The 14,089-nt window shown below is 33.1% G+C and overlaps 1 protein-coding gene across 1 annotated transcript in view; it reads right to left on the minus strand.

The window, feature by feature from the left end:
• Nucleotides 1-14,089, minus strand: part of l(2)k09022 (HEAT repeat containing 1 homolog l(2)k09022) — a 57,936-nt gene that overhangs the window by 16,884 nt on the left and 26,963 nt on the right. The gene's annotated exons all lie outside the window — the stretch shown is intronic.

Below are 14,089 nucleotides of genomic sequence, written 5' to 3' on the forward strand. Positions count from 1 at the left end.
ATTAAGTTTTATAGTGTGTAGTGAACTTTTAGTATCCAAAAATAAAGTATTTGTTAATTAAAAGTAAAAATAGCTTGCGGTAATCACTTTAATAAAGGTAAGAGAAACCAATATTTTAATTTATTGATGTTTCGAAAAGTTCTGTTTCCTTTTTAGTCCATTTATTCACGGTTTTTGCTGTAAATATTAAAGAACCGCTTGGATGGACATTAAATTTGGCATGTACGTAGCTAAATTATCATTCAGGTAAATGTTTATGTGCTTTTTCACTTTAAGTAAATTTTAAAATAATAAAATTTTCAGGAAAAGAAAAAAGACTAATAATCTGTCACATTGGCAGTGAAGATGGGTTTGTTCCAGAAGGACTGTGGGTGTTTGAGTCAAAAAAAGTGGGGACTACCATGAAGAGATGGACGGGAAATCTTTCGAAAATTGGTTCAAAAATATACTGCCCCGATTAGAAGACAACTGGATTATCGTATTGGACAGTCTTTTCATTCCAGAAAAATGGAAAAAAATTCCAACTAGTGCTTCTAGAAAAGCTGACATCGAAGCGTGGCTGAAATCAAAAAATATAGGGTTTGAGGACTGTTAAAAGTGCAACTGCTGGCTATCGTTAAGGAACATAAGGGACACATAAATATATCATTGATGAGATGGTAAAAAGCTAAAACAAACTGTTTTTTTGTATAAAAGCAGACTAAAAATCTAAAAATTAAAAGAATAACACAGAAAACACAAAAAATCGCCGATATAACTTCATTAACCTATGAAATGCCATTAGTGTCAAAATTTCATAACAGTGAAGTAAACTTGCCTGAGGTCGGACCAATTACAAATATTGCAGCGCGGTAAATTTGAATTACTCCTCCTGGTTTAAAAACAGGGTATAGCAGTCGATCTCCGGTCGCTTACAGTTTATGTGATAGATCCCATGCAGTATAAGTATGAGCACCATTGCACTAGATAATCTGGATTGGAAGTTTGTCAGAAGCATGCTTGAAGTGATCTTCCGAGAAACCGGCGTAAAAATTACTGTGTGTTGCATTAACCCGATGAGATCGTGTGCTTCAAAGACAGTAGACTGTTATTTCTTTTTGAAGGGATCATGCAGAGCAGAGAGTCCTGTAGATTCCGCCATACTGGGCCTTCATGTAAAGTTGATGATCGGGACATTCAGATCTAAGAGGGGAGCAGTGTAACGAAATAGTCCATCTCTGATGTTACGTGTCACAGTTCTTAGACTGGAATGTTCGATCGTTTGCATTCTCGATGCGCTTTTAATGTGAAGGATAGAGGTGGACTACCCCCGAATATTCTAGTACATAATATTTTGTATATATATATATATATATATATATATATATATATATATATATATATATATAATTAACGATGATTGAAGTTTTTAGTTGATAAAGTATTTTCGTGCTGTAAACTTATAAATAAATATATTTATATAAATTCGAACCGCTCGTTTTATTTAAAAACGCTACAATATATATATATATATATATATATATATATATATATATATATATATATATATATATATATATATATATTGTCATACTTTTTCTTTTCCAACCAAAGAAAAATAAATAAAAAAAATCCATCGAAATAAAATTTTAAGAAATCATTATAAACAAAAATGTATATATTAATTTAAGATAAGATTTAGTGTAGATAAGAATAGAAATTTAATAAATTTAATTTCATTTAATAAATGAAATAATTTTCATTTAATAAATGAAGAAAACAGAGTAGCCAAAGAGTATGAACATTCATTTGAGGTTAAAGACTTAGGAAATTTTCGATCGAAAACTTATCCGATCCCATATAAATACCGACAGGAGGTGAAAAGAGAAATTAACAAAATGTTAGAAGATCAAATCATAGAGAGATGTAACTCGCCGTACATCAACCCAATCGTGATTGTAAAAAAAAGCAGTGGAGAATTGAGGCTCTGTTTGGATGCCCGGAATATAAATCAACACACGGTATCTCAATATGAATCACCCCTCAACATCGAAGCTATTTTTGGGAGAATTACGGGAACACACATGTTTTCTAAAATTGATTTGAAACATAGTTTTTGGTTAATACCGTTAGCAGAAAGATGTAGAAATTACACCGCTTTCTCAATCGATGGTATTGTATACCGATTTAAAGTAGTACCGTTTGGATTACAAAGTGCGTGTGCAGCATTTGTAAGAGCTCTCCATACAATATTAAATAAATATGAAGATTTCATAGTGCACTACATCGACGACTTAGTCATTTATTCACCAGATACATCAAGTCATTTGGAACACATAAAGATTATTTTGGGAGAATTGGACAAGGCCGGATTAAAACTGAATATTGAAAAATGTCAATTTTTTCAAAAAGAAGTGATATATTTGGGATTTAAATTGGACACACAAACAGTTAGTTTAGCCGAGGACCGGGTAAAACTCATAGATGAATACCCAAGACCAACGAATTTAAAAACATTGAGAGGTTTTCTCGGGACGATCAACTATTTTAAGAAACTAATTCCTGATTTAAGCCAGAAGGAAATTCCTCTGATCAAATTATTGAAGAAGGGTGTTAAATGGAATTGAAAAGAAGAACAAGAGAAAGCTTTTCAAATTTTAAAAGAGGAATTCTCGAAAGGAACGAAAATATATCACCCCATGTACAATTTGCCTTTCATACTACGAACTGATGCATCCATACAAAAATTTGCGGGAGTTTTGTCGCAAATACAAAACAATCAAGAAGTACCGATTTGTTTTATTTCCCGGGTGACAAAAACACACGAAAGAAAATACAGTGTGACTGAACTAGAGTTTGCTAGCGTACTTTTCTGTGTAAATAAGTTAAGATTTTATCTGTTGGGAGCAAAATTCACAATCGAAACTGATCATGCAGCTTTGGTACATATAATGAAGAATCGTCTGGTTAACAATCGTATACATAGAGGCATTTTGTTACTACAGGAGTATGACTTTGAGTTTAGATATATAAAAGGAAAAGACAACATTATAGCCGACGCTCTCACAAGGGATGAAGACTCGGGGAAAAAGGAAGCAATTGCTTTTTATGTAGGATTGAACATTTTGACACAAGAGGAAGGGGTATTTTCGTTAAACGAAATTAGAACAAATCAAGAAGACCTGGAAGAAAGAGAAAAAAGAAGAGCGGAGAGAGAAAACGGTATATTTTTCAAACGAATTGATGGAAAGGAACTATACGTGATAACACAGACATTGGCAGAAAGGATCATACAGAAATTACACGAAGACAATGGACATATCGGTAGCAGAAAAGTCTGGCTGGTTTTTCGAGAAAATTATATTTGCCGACAAGATTACCGCATCGCAAAAGAAATTACACAAAAGTGCCAGATCTGTCAAAAATATAAAATTAGAAATTTCAAAAATGAAAACGTTACAAAAAATATTATATCCCGGAACAAATTAGATATTGTAGCAATAGATATGTTAAGCGATCTAATTATGACGACGAAGAGGAATAAACATGTTTTAGTCATGGTAGATGTGTTTTCCAAATATGTAAAATTATACAGTTGCCGCACCACGAAAGGGGAAGAAATAATGAGAAAAATCGACAATTTTATAGCCACCGTAGGAACACCAAGAAGGATTCTTCTAGACAATGCAACATATTTTAGAAATGATCGTTTCAAGGGACAACTTCGAGAACGGGGAATAGAGACAAATTCTGTTAGCATCAGACATCCACAGAGTAATCCTTCGGAACGTTTTATACAGGAAGTGACGAAGTTTCTACGGATTACAACAGAGGGTCAACATCGACGATGGGATAGGAAAGTCGCCGAAGTAGAAACGTATCTAAATACCATCCCGAGCACTGTAACGAAAGAGACCCCTGAATATATAATGAACGGTATAATGCCACTAAGACCATGGGAAGATAGAGAACAAAAGGAATACACACAGATAATGGAAAATGTGCAGAGGAGATTGCGGAGAGCAAACGAAAAATATGTCCAGAGGCAAGACCAAAATAGAAAAAGAAGACCAGTTACTTTCAAAAAAGGTGAGAAGGTTATGGTGAGAGCTTTGCGCGTGTCCAACATACCTAGCAACGTGTGCGGAAAGTTAATGCCTGTTTTTGAGGGTCCGTACATAGTAAACAATGAGAATGGGATAAATAGTTATGAGTTGAAGCACATAGAATCAGACAAGATTAGGGGAATTTATAATATCAACGATGTTTACAAATATTATGAATAAAATGCTGGTATTGTTTTTGCATAGAGAAAAATCCCTGCATAATTCAGTAATTTTTATCATATGCAAAGGCGGGGATTTGTCATACTTTTTCTTTTCCAACCAAAGAAAAATAAATAAAAAAAATCCATCGAAATAAAATTTTAAGAAATCATTATAAACAAAAATGTATATATTAGTTTAAGATAAGATTTAATGTAGATAAGAATAGAAATTTGTTTGGCAAACGACCTGTTTCCGTTGCAAACAAAATTATCAAAAAACCTTTGTTTAGAATTAGAAGACATTTTACCTGTAAGTTAATCTCTTCATTGTTTGTAGAGTCGAGTATTAAATGACCATATTCTAATCTTTTGAAATATGTATAATGATGTATTGAAAAAAACCAATTTTAAAGTAAGCTATTTAGTTTTCTCTGAAACCGAAATTAGGCTTTTCCAATATCATAGTAAACACAATTTAAGCTTTTTGATTGGACGGTCGTTTTTAAATGGGAATTTGGGAGTCGATGATGAGACAGGAGAAGTCAGTCATATTTTGGTCATCGAAAGGAAACAGTCGTGTGTCTCAAGATAGGGTATGGTTCGTGAGTTTGGATACCGGCGTAACGAAAAGAAGAGAATAGTTTGAAGAAGGAGATCACAAGTAGATTAAAAGAGGTCCTTGTATCTACCGTGGGCATTTTTATAAAGTATATGTGAAAGTATTCTTACGGCATCAAGTTGACAAAAGGAGGTCCTGGTGTCATAAATAAGTAGCGGAGTTTGGAGAAGTGAATCAGGTGTTTTTTGTGTAGTCTGCAAGAGGTTTGCAGAGACGTAAAGAAGGAGCCGAGGTGCCAAAAAGGGGAGATCACATCTTTGAGGAGACTGGACTTTTCTGGGTATGTTCCAACATACAAATCAAGAAGAAAATAAACTGTAAGTGTTTGTACAATTGAATTTAATATCTGTGAAGGATCGTTTCGACATCATGGTCATTAGCATTCAAATTTAAGAACTGAGGTTTTGTTAGGCTAATCAAAAGTTTAAAGTTTTGTGGTTTCTTTTTTCAAGTAAAGAAAATTTTAAGTAAAATTGGTTTTTCACGTAATATAAATGTATGTAGTTTTATAATCTTATTATCATAATAATTTGATTTATTTTCTTGTATGCTGATTGATAAGATAACGACAGAATTTAATAATTGTTTTATTCGTTCATATAAAATAAAGAAACGTAAATCTTTGTAATATAATATATTTGTATTATTATCCTTTCTTCTCTATTCCGATAAAAGACAACTAGAAAATCTTTTGAATCCATCGAACACAGGTAATATAAGGATTATTTCACTTTTGATAACAGATAAGTTATAATTTTTTTATTGGCTCAATAAACTAAGTTTGAACTCAAAATAAACAATCATAACAATATATATATATATATATATATATATATATATATATATATATATATATATATATATATCTGTAGTCCACTCTACAATCAGGCTAGTGCAGTAATTAGGTTGTATTGGCCTATAGAGTTACAGCATAACTAATAAACCAAGTATAAAACTTATACTCAGAATAAATCAGGTATAGGCATAATCACTAACAATAAACATGGAATAACTTAGATATAAGTTATACTTGATATAAGAATTTATTCCAAGATTATACCGATCCACACCCTTGTTTAAGTCTAGTATAACCGTGGTATAGCCTATTTTATGAATGTCTAAGTCATCAATGACAAGAATATATTATTTTTTGTATTGTCTTGTGAGTAGCTATGTATATAATAAAAAAATGTGTTTAAGAAGTGTTGCGGCTGTCGACGAAGTTGATAATTTAATTAACATGATAGAAAATACACGAAAAAGAAAAACTTTCAAAGAAAGAATAAATCCATTTTCAAAATACACTGGCAATTTTTGCAATTTTTTGCAACTTTTTTGCAATTTTAAAATACTCAAGCTCAACATATAAAATAACAAATGAAGAAAAATATGTATTTGGTGTCATTTGTCAGTTTCAAAGAAAAATCAATATTGACATATTTCACTCAATATGTCGTTCTATGTATTTGTGCAAAAGATTGCGACATTGCCAAACTATTATTTCTGAATAAAGTAGGAATACTTATAACTAATATATACCGAGTTTATTTGTAACAAAATATTTTAGTATTATATTTACCTTATACTTAGGATAACTATTCTAGATATAAATACGGAATAACCTTAGAATACGAGTGTTTTATTAGTAAGACAGTTAAACGCTTTCTCATATTCCACAAATCTTAAGACCATTAGTTTGTTTTATTCCACTGTTTTTCTATAAGTATTCTTATAACTAGTAAATGGTCGTTTGTATTAACTGGTCTCAAACCTGCTTGCTCTTTAGGTTGAAAGAAATATAGTTAGTATAGTAGTATATAGAAATATAGTATATAAGAAATAATAATTTGTATATGCACGATGTATGATTATCATGATGGTATCGTTCCATGACGTTAGGATTCTTCCAATTTCTAATCCTCTATTAAATATGACTTTGAGAGCGTAAATTATTTTTTCTCTTTTAATAACTTTATTCACAATGCATACTTCTCCTGTGGCTCTGCTGTTTTTCATTTCTCTTAACACCTTCACGGCGGTTCGGGACCCCGAGGTCCTGTACATGTAATGATCTAAAATTTTTGTAGAAATCTTTCTTGACATTCCTAATATACGAAATGCGTATTTCCACTATTAGTCAACCGATGTCGATAGTTCAAAGAGCGCCTTGTGTAGAATTTCGCGGCAAATCTCATAGTAACTGAAATGAAGTTCGTGATTCGGGCGACCCTAGCCGTAATATAATAATAATTTTGATCGTAACACGGTACGTACCGCGGAGGTCTTCCGATCTGTTTAAGTTTTGTGTCAAACTTGCAGTATTATATTAATCTTTGAAGGTAAGCTATTAGTACCTATCGATTTATTTATAGTTTTTAGACAAAACTACACTAATATTTTAACAAAAACACATTAAAATTACTATAAAGTTTTGGTTTATTTTGCAATCTAAACCATTTTAGACACAGATATTTTTCCATTGTTTCATAATTGAATACTATATGATTATATTCGTAAGACACAAGGTAGAATCTATATAAAATATAGATATATATGTGTGTGAAGATGCTTTGGATTGTAAAATAAATTTTTAATTGTTTATTTCATTGCACTGTGCCTTTTATACAAATATGATATTTGTTCCAGTGTTTCAAAAATGGACAGAAGAGCGACCAAAATATTAAAACTAGCTCTCGAAACTGACAAAGAAAACCAATCTTCTGAACCAAAAGTCATTGTACAGAAACTAGTAGATTATGACGAGTCACCTGCATATTCCGTTTTTTCGGAAGAATCTGGTAATAATCGATTACAAGAGCAAAATGGAAATTATTTTGGAATGGTTACAAAAGTTACTCATGAAGAAACAGTAAATCAAGACAATTATATTAGGGAAGATGTGTTAGAAGAAGAAATTGAATATGACCCCTCTGAGAATACTACTATGTGTGAAATAACTGATATCGAAGTATCAAGTGACAATGATGATGAGCCATTTTCTAATGACGACTCTATAATAGATACAAACTACATGCCGTCTTCTGAAGAAGAGTCAATTTCTGAAGCAGAATCAAATTTATTTTCTGCTTCAGATGCAGGGGATCAAGATAATCAATACTCTGACCAAAATGTCACTAACATTCAAAGTCAACAATGTGACCTATGGGGGCCTATTTTTCCGAAACTCGATCCGTTTGTAACAAATTGTACACAAAAGTTAAATGTTAATATGGACAATATCAAAGAACCCCTAGATGCTTACAGTCTTTTTTTAACCGACGATGTTTTGGAACTGATTATTAGAGAAACTAATATGTATGCAATCCAAAAATTAGATATTTCCAAGAAAAGTAAGAAGAGAGTTGAATGGAGTAATACCGATAAAAATGAAATTTTATCATTTTTTGCAATAATTTTAACAATGGGCTTAGTTCCTTTGCCGACACTTAGTGCTTATTGGAGTAAAGACGAAATGTTTCATAATGCATTTGTAAGTTCCATCATGCTCCGTGATAGATTTTTAACATTGCTCAAATATCTACATTTTTCCGATAACACCATTGCTAGTGAAAATAGGCTCTGCAAAGTAAAACCATTGCTTGATATACTGCTGGAAAACTTTAAGTCTGTCTTGACACCTGGCCAAGAGATTATAATAGATGAAAGCATGATTCCTTGGAGAGGCAGATTGTTATTCAAACAGTACATTCCGAATAAAACACATAAATATGGCATCAAACTATACAAATTATGTACAGTAGATGGTTATACGCACAATATGATAGTTTATGCAGGTAAAAACTACGATACGGTTAATATTAGCAGTAACAATCATTCAGAAGGCATTGTACTCAAATTAATTTTAAGTTTAGACCAGAAGGAGGGCAGAACCTTATACGCTGATAATTTCTATTCCAGCATTTCTTTAGTGAACGAATTGTATCTAAGAAATATCAAATATTGCGGAACACTTCGATCTAATAGAAAAGGGATTCCAAAATCTTTTGAAAGAAAGATGAAGAAATCTGAGGTGTATGGAGAAGAAAGTGGGAATTTAAGAATAATAAAGTGGATAGATAAGAGACCAGTTTTGATGATCACCTCTGATGTCACACATGAAGCGATCCTTGTAGAAACTGGTAAAAAAGATAGAAAAGGTAATGAAATAAAAAAACCAAAATGTATTATTGATTACAATAAAGCTAAAAAAGGTGTGGATATAAGTGATCAAATGTCCGCCTATTTTACGGTTTTGAGGAAATCACTAAAATGGTATCGAAAGCTTTGTTTCGAGTTGCTTTTTGGAACGTGTGTTGTAAATGCATCGGTCGTTTTTCAGTTAGCCACAGGAAAAAAGTTGTCTATGATGCAATTTAGAAGGCAATTAGCTCGATCATTAGTTACTACGAATACTAGAGATACAATAAATAAAACACCAAAACGAAAAATCCATACATTTGTAAAACCGGAGGGTAAAGGACGCAAACCAAGGAAAAAGTGTGTAGGATGTTACACAATGTTACGGAAATCACTTTTAAGTCGAGAAGCAGATAAGAAAGTTAGAAAAGTAATCAGCTATTGTGCTGATTGTACAGGTCAGCCAGGATACTGTTTACCTTGTTTCAACGAAAACCATGTAAATTAGTTTTTAATGCATATTTGTTAATTTTGTCCAGGTATTTCTTTTATAAATAAAATAGATTTTTTCTTTTAAAAATTAGTCTTATTTTTTTATTATATTTAGTTCCTGATAAAACCTTGTATTTAAAACATAATTGTCGACATTTATTTCACATATTAGAATTTTAAGAATATTTGTTTAAATGAAAAAAACAACGTTTAAAAAACGGTACGATTAGGGACGCCGGAGACCCGAATCGTATATGAATAAAATCTTGATACAGGACGCCCGGGGCCCGAATCGTATTTTAACAGTTTCAGTGGAAATACTACCCGTCGTGAATGTGTTAAACACCATTTTAATTTCTGATGCTGTAATTTCTAATATATCTTCTAAGCCCTGATTGTGAATTATTGAGATTTGTGACATTATTGTTAGTAAAAGCATGCTTTCATTCCAATCAATCTTTCATTATCTGTATTAATTTTCTTTTATCATCTACTATACAACAGACAAGTTTATAAAATTGATAAGGAACATATGTGTGAAAATACAACTGAAGTAGAATTACAGACAGAAACAACAGAACCGATTCAAATAACAACTAGGATTGGGCAGAGACTCAGCAAGTTTCAAGTTTTTCAGACTATCCATCACAATGTAAAATATATTTGCTTCCCCGCGTTTCAAGAAACTTCCGTCACATAATTGAAATTTCCATCTATCCATCATTTCTTTATTGATCATAAGTATCAAACCAGATTTCCTTAAAAATAAATGTGCCGTACACCATTGCGGGCATGTCGTATTTTACTAATATATTCATTTCTCCATTTTATTAATTGACTCTGCTCCATACTCTATTGATTTTTATGCACCATCTTAAATGCAAAGCCGTTTGATGTAAGAAATCAGCATAATGTTCTTTCATTACAATTTTCAATAATTATTATTTATATATCCACATATCCTTTTCTTTGAAGTAAAGAAATAGTTTTTAGCATGCATGCTATAAATTGTATGTTTTATGCGTTTCAGAAAATTATTCGGTACAGTACGAGTTACCTTTTTGTAACTTTTTTTTTCTTTTGTCTTTGATTTAGAATTTTGTGTACTGTTGAACGTGAAACATTTATTAAAATTTCCACAGATTCAAAATTTCTGAGAGATACGTACGTTTCCTTTTGGTCAACTCGACTTTCTCTAAATCACTGTTCAAAAATACACGAAAAAATCGTGTGCACTTTCTGAATGAGACAACGACACAAACTCAAAAACTACATATTGAAAATAATCGTTTTTTTAATATCTCTTACTTCGGCTTAGAAATTTTTTTTTTATTTATTTATTTATTGCTAATTTACAATCTACTTCAATACAGTAATAAGTAAATATGATGTATGTTCTTGGCTTGTGGCAGGTGTCGTCCATTGACGACTCTCTGGAATTTACCTAGCAGCTAGATCTTCTGGCCAAAGTCTTTTTAGACGTCTGTCAACCAGTGGGGGATTGAATAATTCGTCTATGAGATGGTTTGGATGGTCTGCGCTGCGATTCATGTATCTTCTGGAGTGGTCGGCAATCACATCATTGATGAAGGGGATGTTGAGGTCTGCATGAAGGGTTTGGTTTGACACATACCATGGGGCTTTAGCTAACATACGAATAGTTTTTGACTGGAATGTCTGTAGTATCTTGGTGTTGGATGGTTTGCTACAGCCCCACAGCTCAATTCCGTATGTCCACACTGGTTTGAGTATTGTTTTATAGATGGTCAGTTTGTTTTCTAATGAAAGTTGCGATCTTCTGTTGATTAGCCAGTTCATATTTTTAACTTTTAGGTCGAAGTGTCGTCGTTTGGCTGCAATATGTGATTTCCAAGTAAGTTTTTCATCTAGATGAAGACCCAGGTACTTTACTTCTGTTTTTATAGGTATAGGTGAATTATTTAGGTGTAGTTGTGGACATCTAATTCTTCGATTTGTGAAATTTACTTGACAAGACTTGTTTGTGTTGACATTTATTTTCCAGCATTTAAGCCAGTCTTCTAGTTCATTGAGATGATTTTGCAATTTGTTAAATGCTAATATTTCGTTGATGTCTGATGCTAGTATACCAGTGTCATCCGCAAATGTTGCCATTAGTGTATTTTCGCTAATAGGAATATCAGCAGTGAAGATTTGATAAAGGAATGGGCCAAGTACACTGCCTTGAGGTACTCCGGATTTTATTTGGTGGTAGTTGGATAGAGCACCTTCGAATTTAACTTGGAAGTATCTGTCGGACAAGTATGATTTAAGGAGGAGGTAGATTTGGTCAGTTAGCTGAGCTTTTATTTTAAAGAGAAGACCCTCATGCCACACTCTATCAAATGCTTGCTGTATATCGAGGAATGCTGATAGACAGATTTGTTTCCCTTCTAGGCTCTCTTTTATTTTGTTGACTAATCTATGGCACTGTTGTATGGTTGAGTGATTTGACCGAAAACCAAACTGATGATCTGGGATAAGGTTTTCTATAGGTATTATTGTTTCTATTTTGTTAAGGATTAACCTTTCGAAGACTTTTGATAAAGTCGGAAGGAGACTTATTGGTCTGTACGAACTGGCTTCAGTTCGAGGTTTACCAGGTTTAGGTATCATTATAATTTGTGCATACTTCCATTGCACTGGAAAATAGCATAGTCTCAGGAGGCTATTAAAAATAATGGTTATTAAGACGACACCTTTTCTTGGGAGTTTTTTTAAGATTTCGCCAGTTATAAGGTCAAATCCTGGAGCTTTATGAGGGTTAAGCAGGTTGATTTCGTTACGGACTTCGTTTGGTGAGAAGTATTTTAGTGGTAATGATAGCTGACAGGGTGCATTAAGGAAGTCTCTAATTTTCCCGTCGTTAATATCGTTGGCCTGTGGGGTGGAGAAGACGGTTGATAGATGTTCTGCAAATCTGTTGGATTTTTCTATATCTGATCGAGCCCAGGTTCCATCATTTTTCCGAATTGGTGATTTCATTACTACCGGCCTTTTGAATTTCTTTGTGGCTTTCCAAAGAGAGTTGTCGTCAAGAGAAAGGTTTGTGACATATCTTTCAAAAGATTCGTTTTTGGCTGTTTGGATAGCGGAATGAAGTCTGTGTGTGAGCCTGTTTAGATTTGTTTTATCTATCGCGTTTCTTGTTCTTTGCCATTTGCGACGGGCTCTTCTTCTTTCTTCTACTAGTGTTCTAGTGTGGAGGGGTATACTATACCTTTCATCAATGCTTTTTTCCTTTTCAGGAGTAGCTTTCCAAGCGGCTTGTTGTATTTGTTCCGTTAGATATTTTACAGCTTCTTCAATATCGTTTTTGTGTTTGAGTCGAATGTCAAGAGATATTTTTTCATTGATTTCTTCTTTGAATTGAACCCAATTCGTGTTACTGGAACATAGCCTTGGTGCAAGAGTTTTCCAAATTATATTGGTACTTAAAGTTATCAAGATGGGACTGTGGTCCGAATGTAGATCAAAACTGGGGGTGATGTCGCTGTGTATTTCAGGTATTCCCTTAGTTATAGCAAAGTCTAGCAGATCAGGAATTTTGTTGTTATCAGTGGGCCAGTATGTGGGGGTACCAGTTGTTAGGTATTTCAGGTTATTATCTTGTATGATCTTTAATAGATTTCTGCCTTTTGGAGATATCAGTCTTGCTCCCCAGGTTGTATGTTTTGCATTCCAGTCCCCTGCCACTAGGAAATGTGAACCAAGTTGTTCAAAAAACTCTCTGTATTCCTTCAGATTGATGGTATGGCGTGGTGGGCTGTAGATAGAAGCTATTGTTAATGGGAAGGTGAGCGCTTGTACTTTTATGATACTACTCTGAATTTTGTTGGTGATATATGGAGCAAGTTCATAGTGCTTTATAGCTGTACGGATTATTACAACTGAACCAGCATGGGCTGTTCCATCTGGATGGTTTGCGTAATAGACAGAGTAGTGTGGAATTTTTATAAAAGACCTCTCAGTTGTGTGACTCTCAGATATAAGTAGGATGTCTATTTTGTTTAATTTTAGAAATAGTATAATTTCTTGCACATGGTTTGTTAGACCATTTGCGTTCCACTCTGCTATTCTAAGTGAGTTAGCCATTACGACGTTCTATTTATCACAGTTGTAAGCATGCTTAGTATCATGCTGTTTTGGTTTATCAATTGTGCAAACATATTTTTAAATTCGTTGAGGAATTCTGTAAGTTTATTTGAAAGGTCTGAATTATTGTTGTCTTGTGAAGAAGTATTAGTTGCTGCAACTTGAGCATATGTTACATGTGATTGGCGTATGTGGTGAGCATTAGTGTTATTATTATTTAGGCTTGCAACTCTAGGAATGCTGCTTGTTATATTTTTGTTTTTCGAATTTACTAGGTCTTTATATATAGCACATCCTTTATAGTTTGCTGGATGATTGCCATTACATAAGGCACATGTTGCTGGTGTGTCGCGTGCTTTTTTGCAGGTTTTTGTATCATGTGATCCACCGCATTTAACACAGGCGAATGGCCTCAGACAGTAACTTTTTGAGTGCCCGTATTTTTGACACCTTGTGCATTGTACTATTGTATTTTTTATTCT

The sequence above is a fragment of the Diabrotica undecimpunctata genome, chromosome 1 (assembly GCF_040954645.1).
Source record: "Diabrotica undecimpunctata isolate CICGRU chromosome 1, icDiaUnde3, whole genome shotgun sequence".
Classification (NCBI taxonomy): domain Eukaryota; kingdom Metazoa; phylum Arthropoda; class Insecta; order Coleoptera; family Chrysomelidae; genus Diabrotica; species Diabrotica undecimpunctata.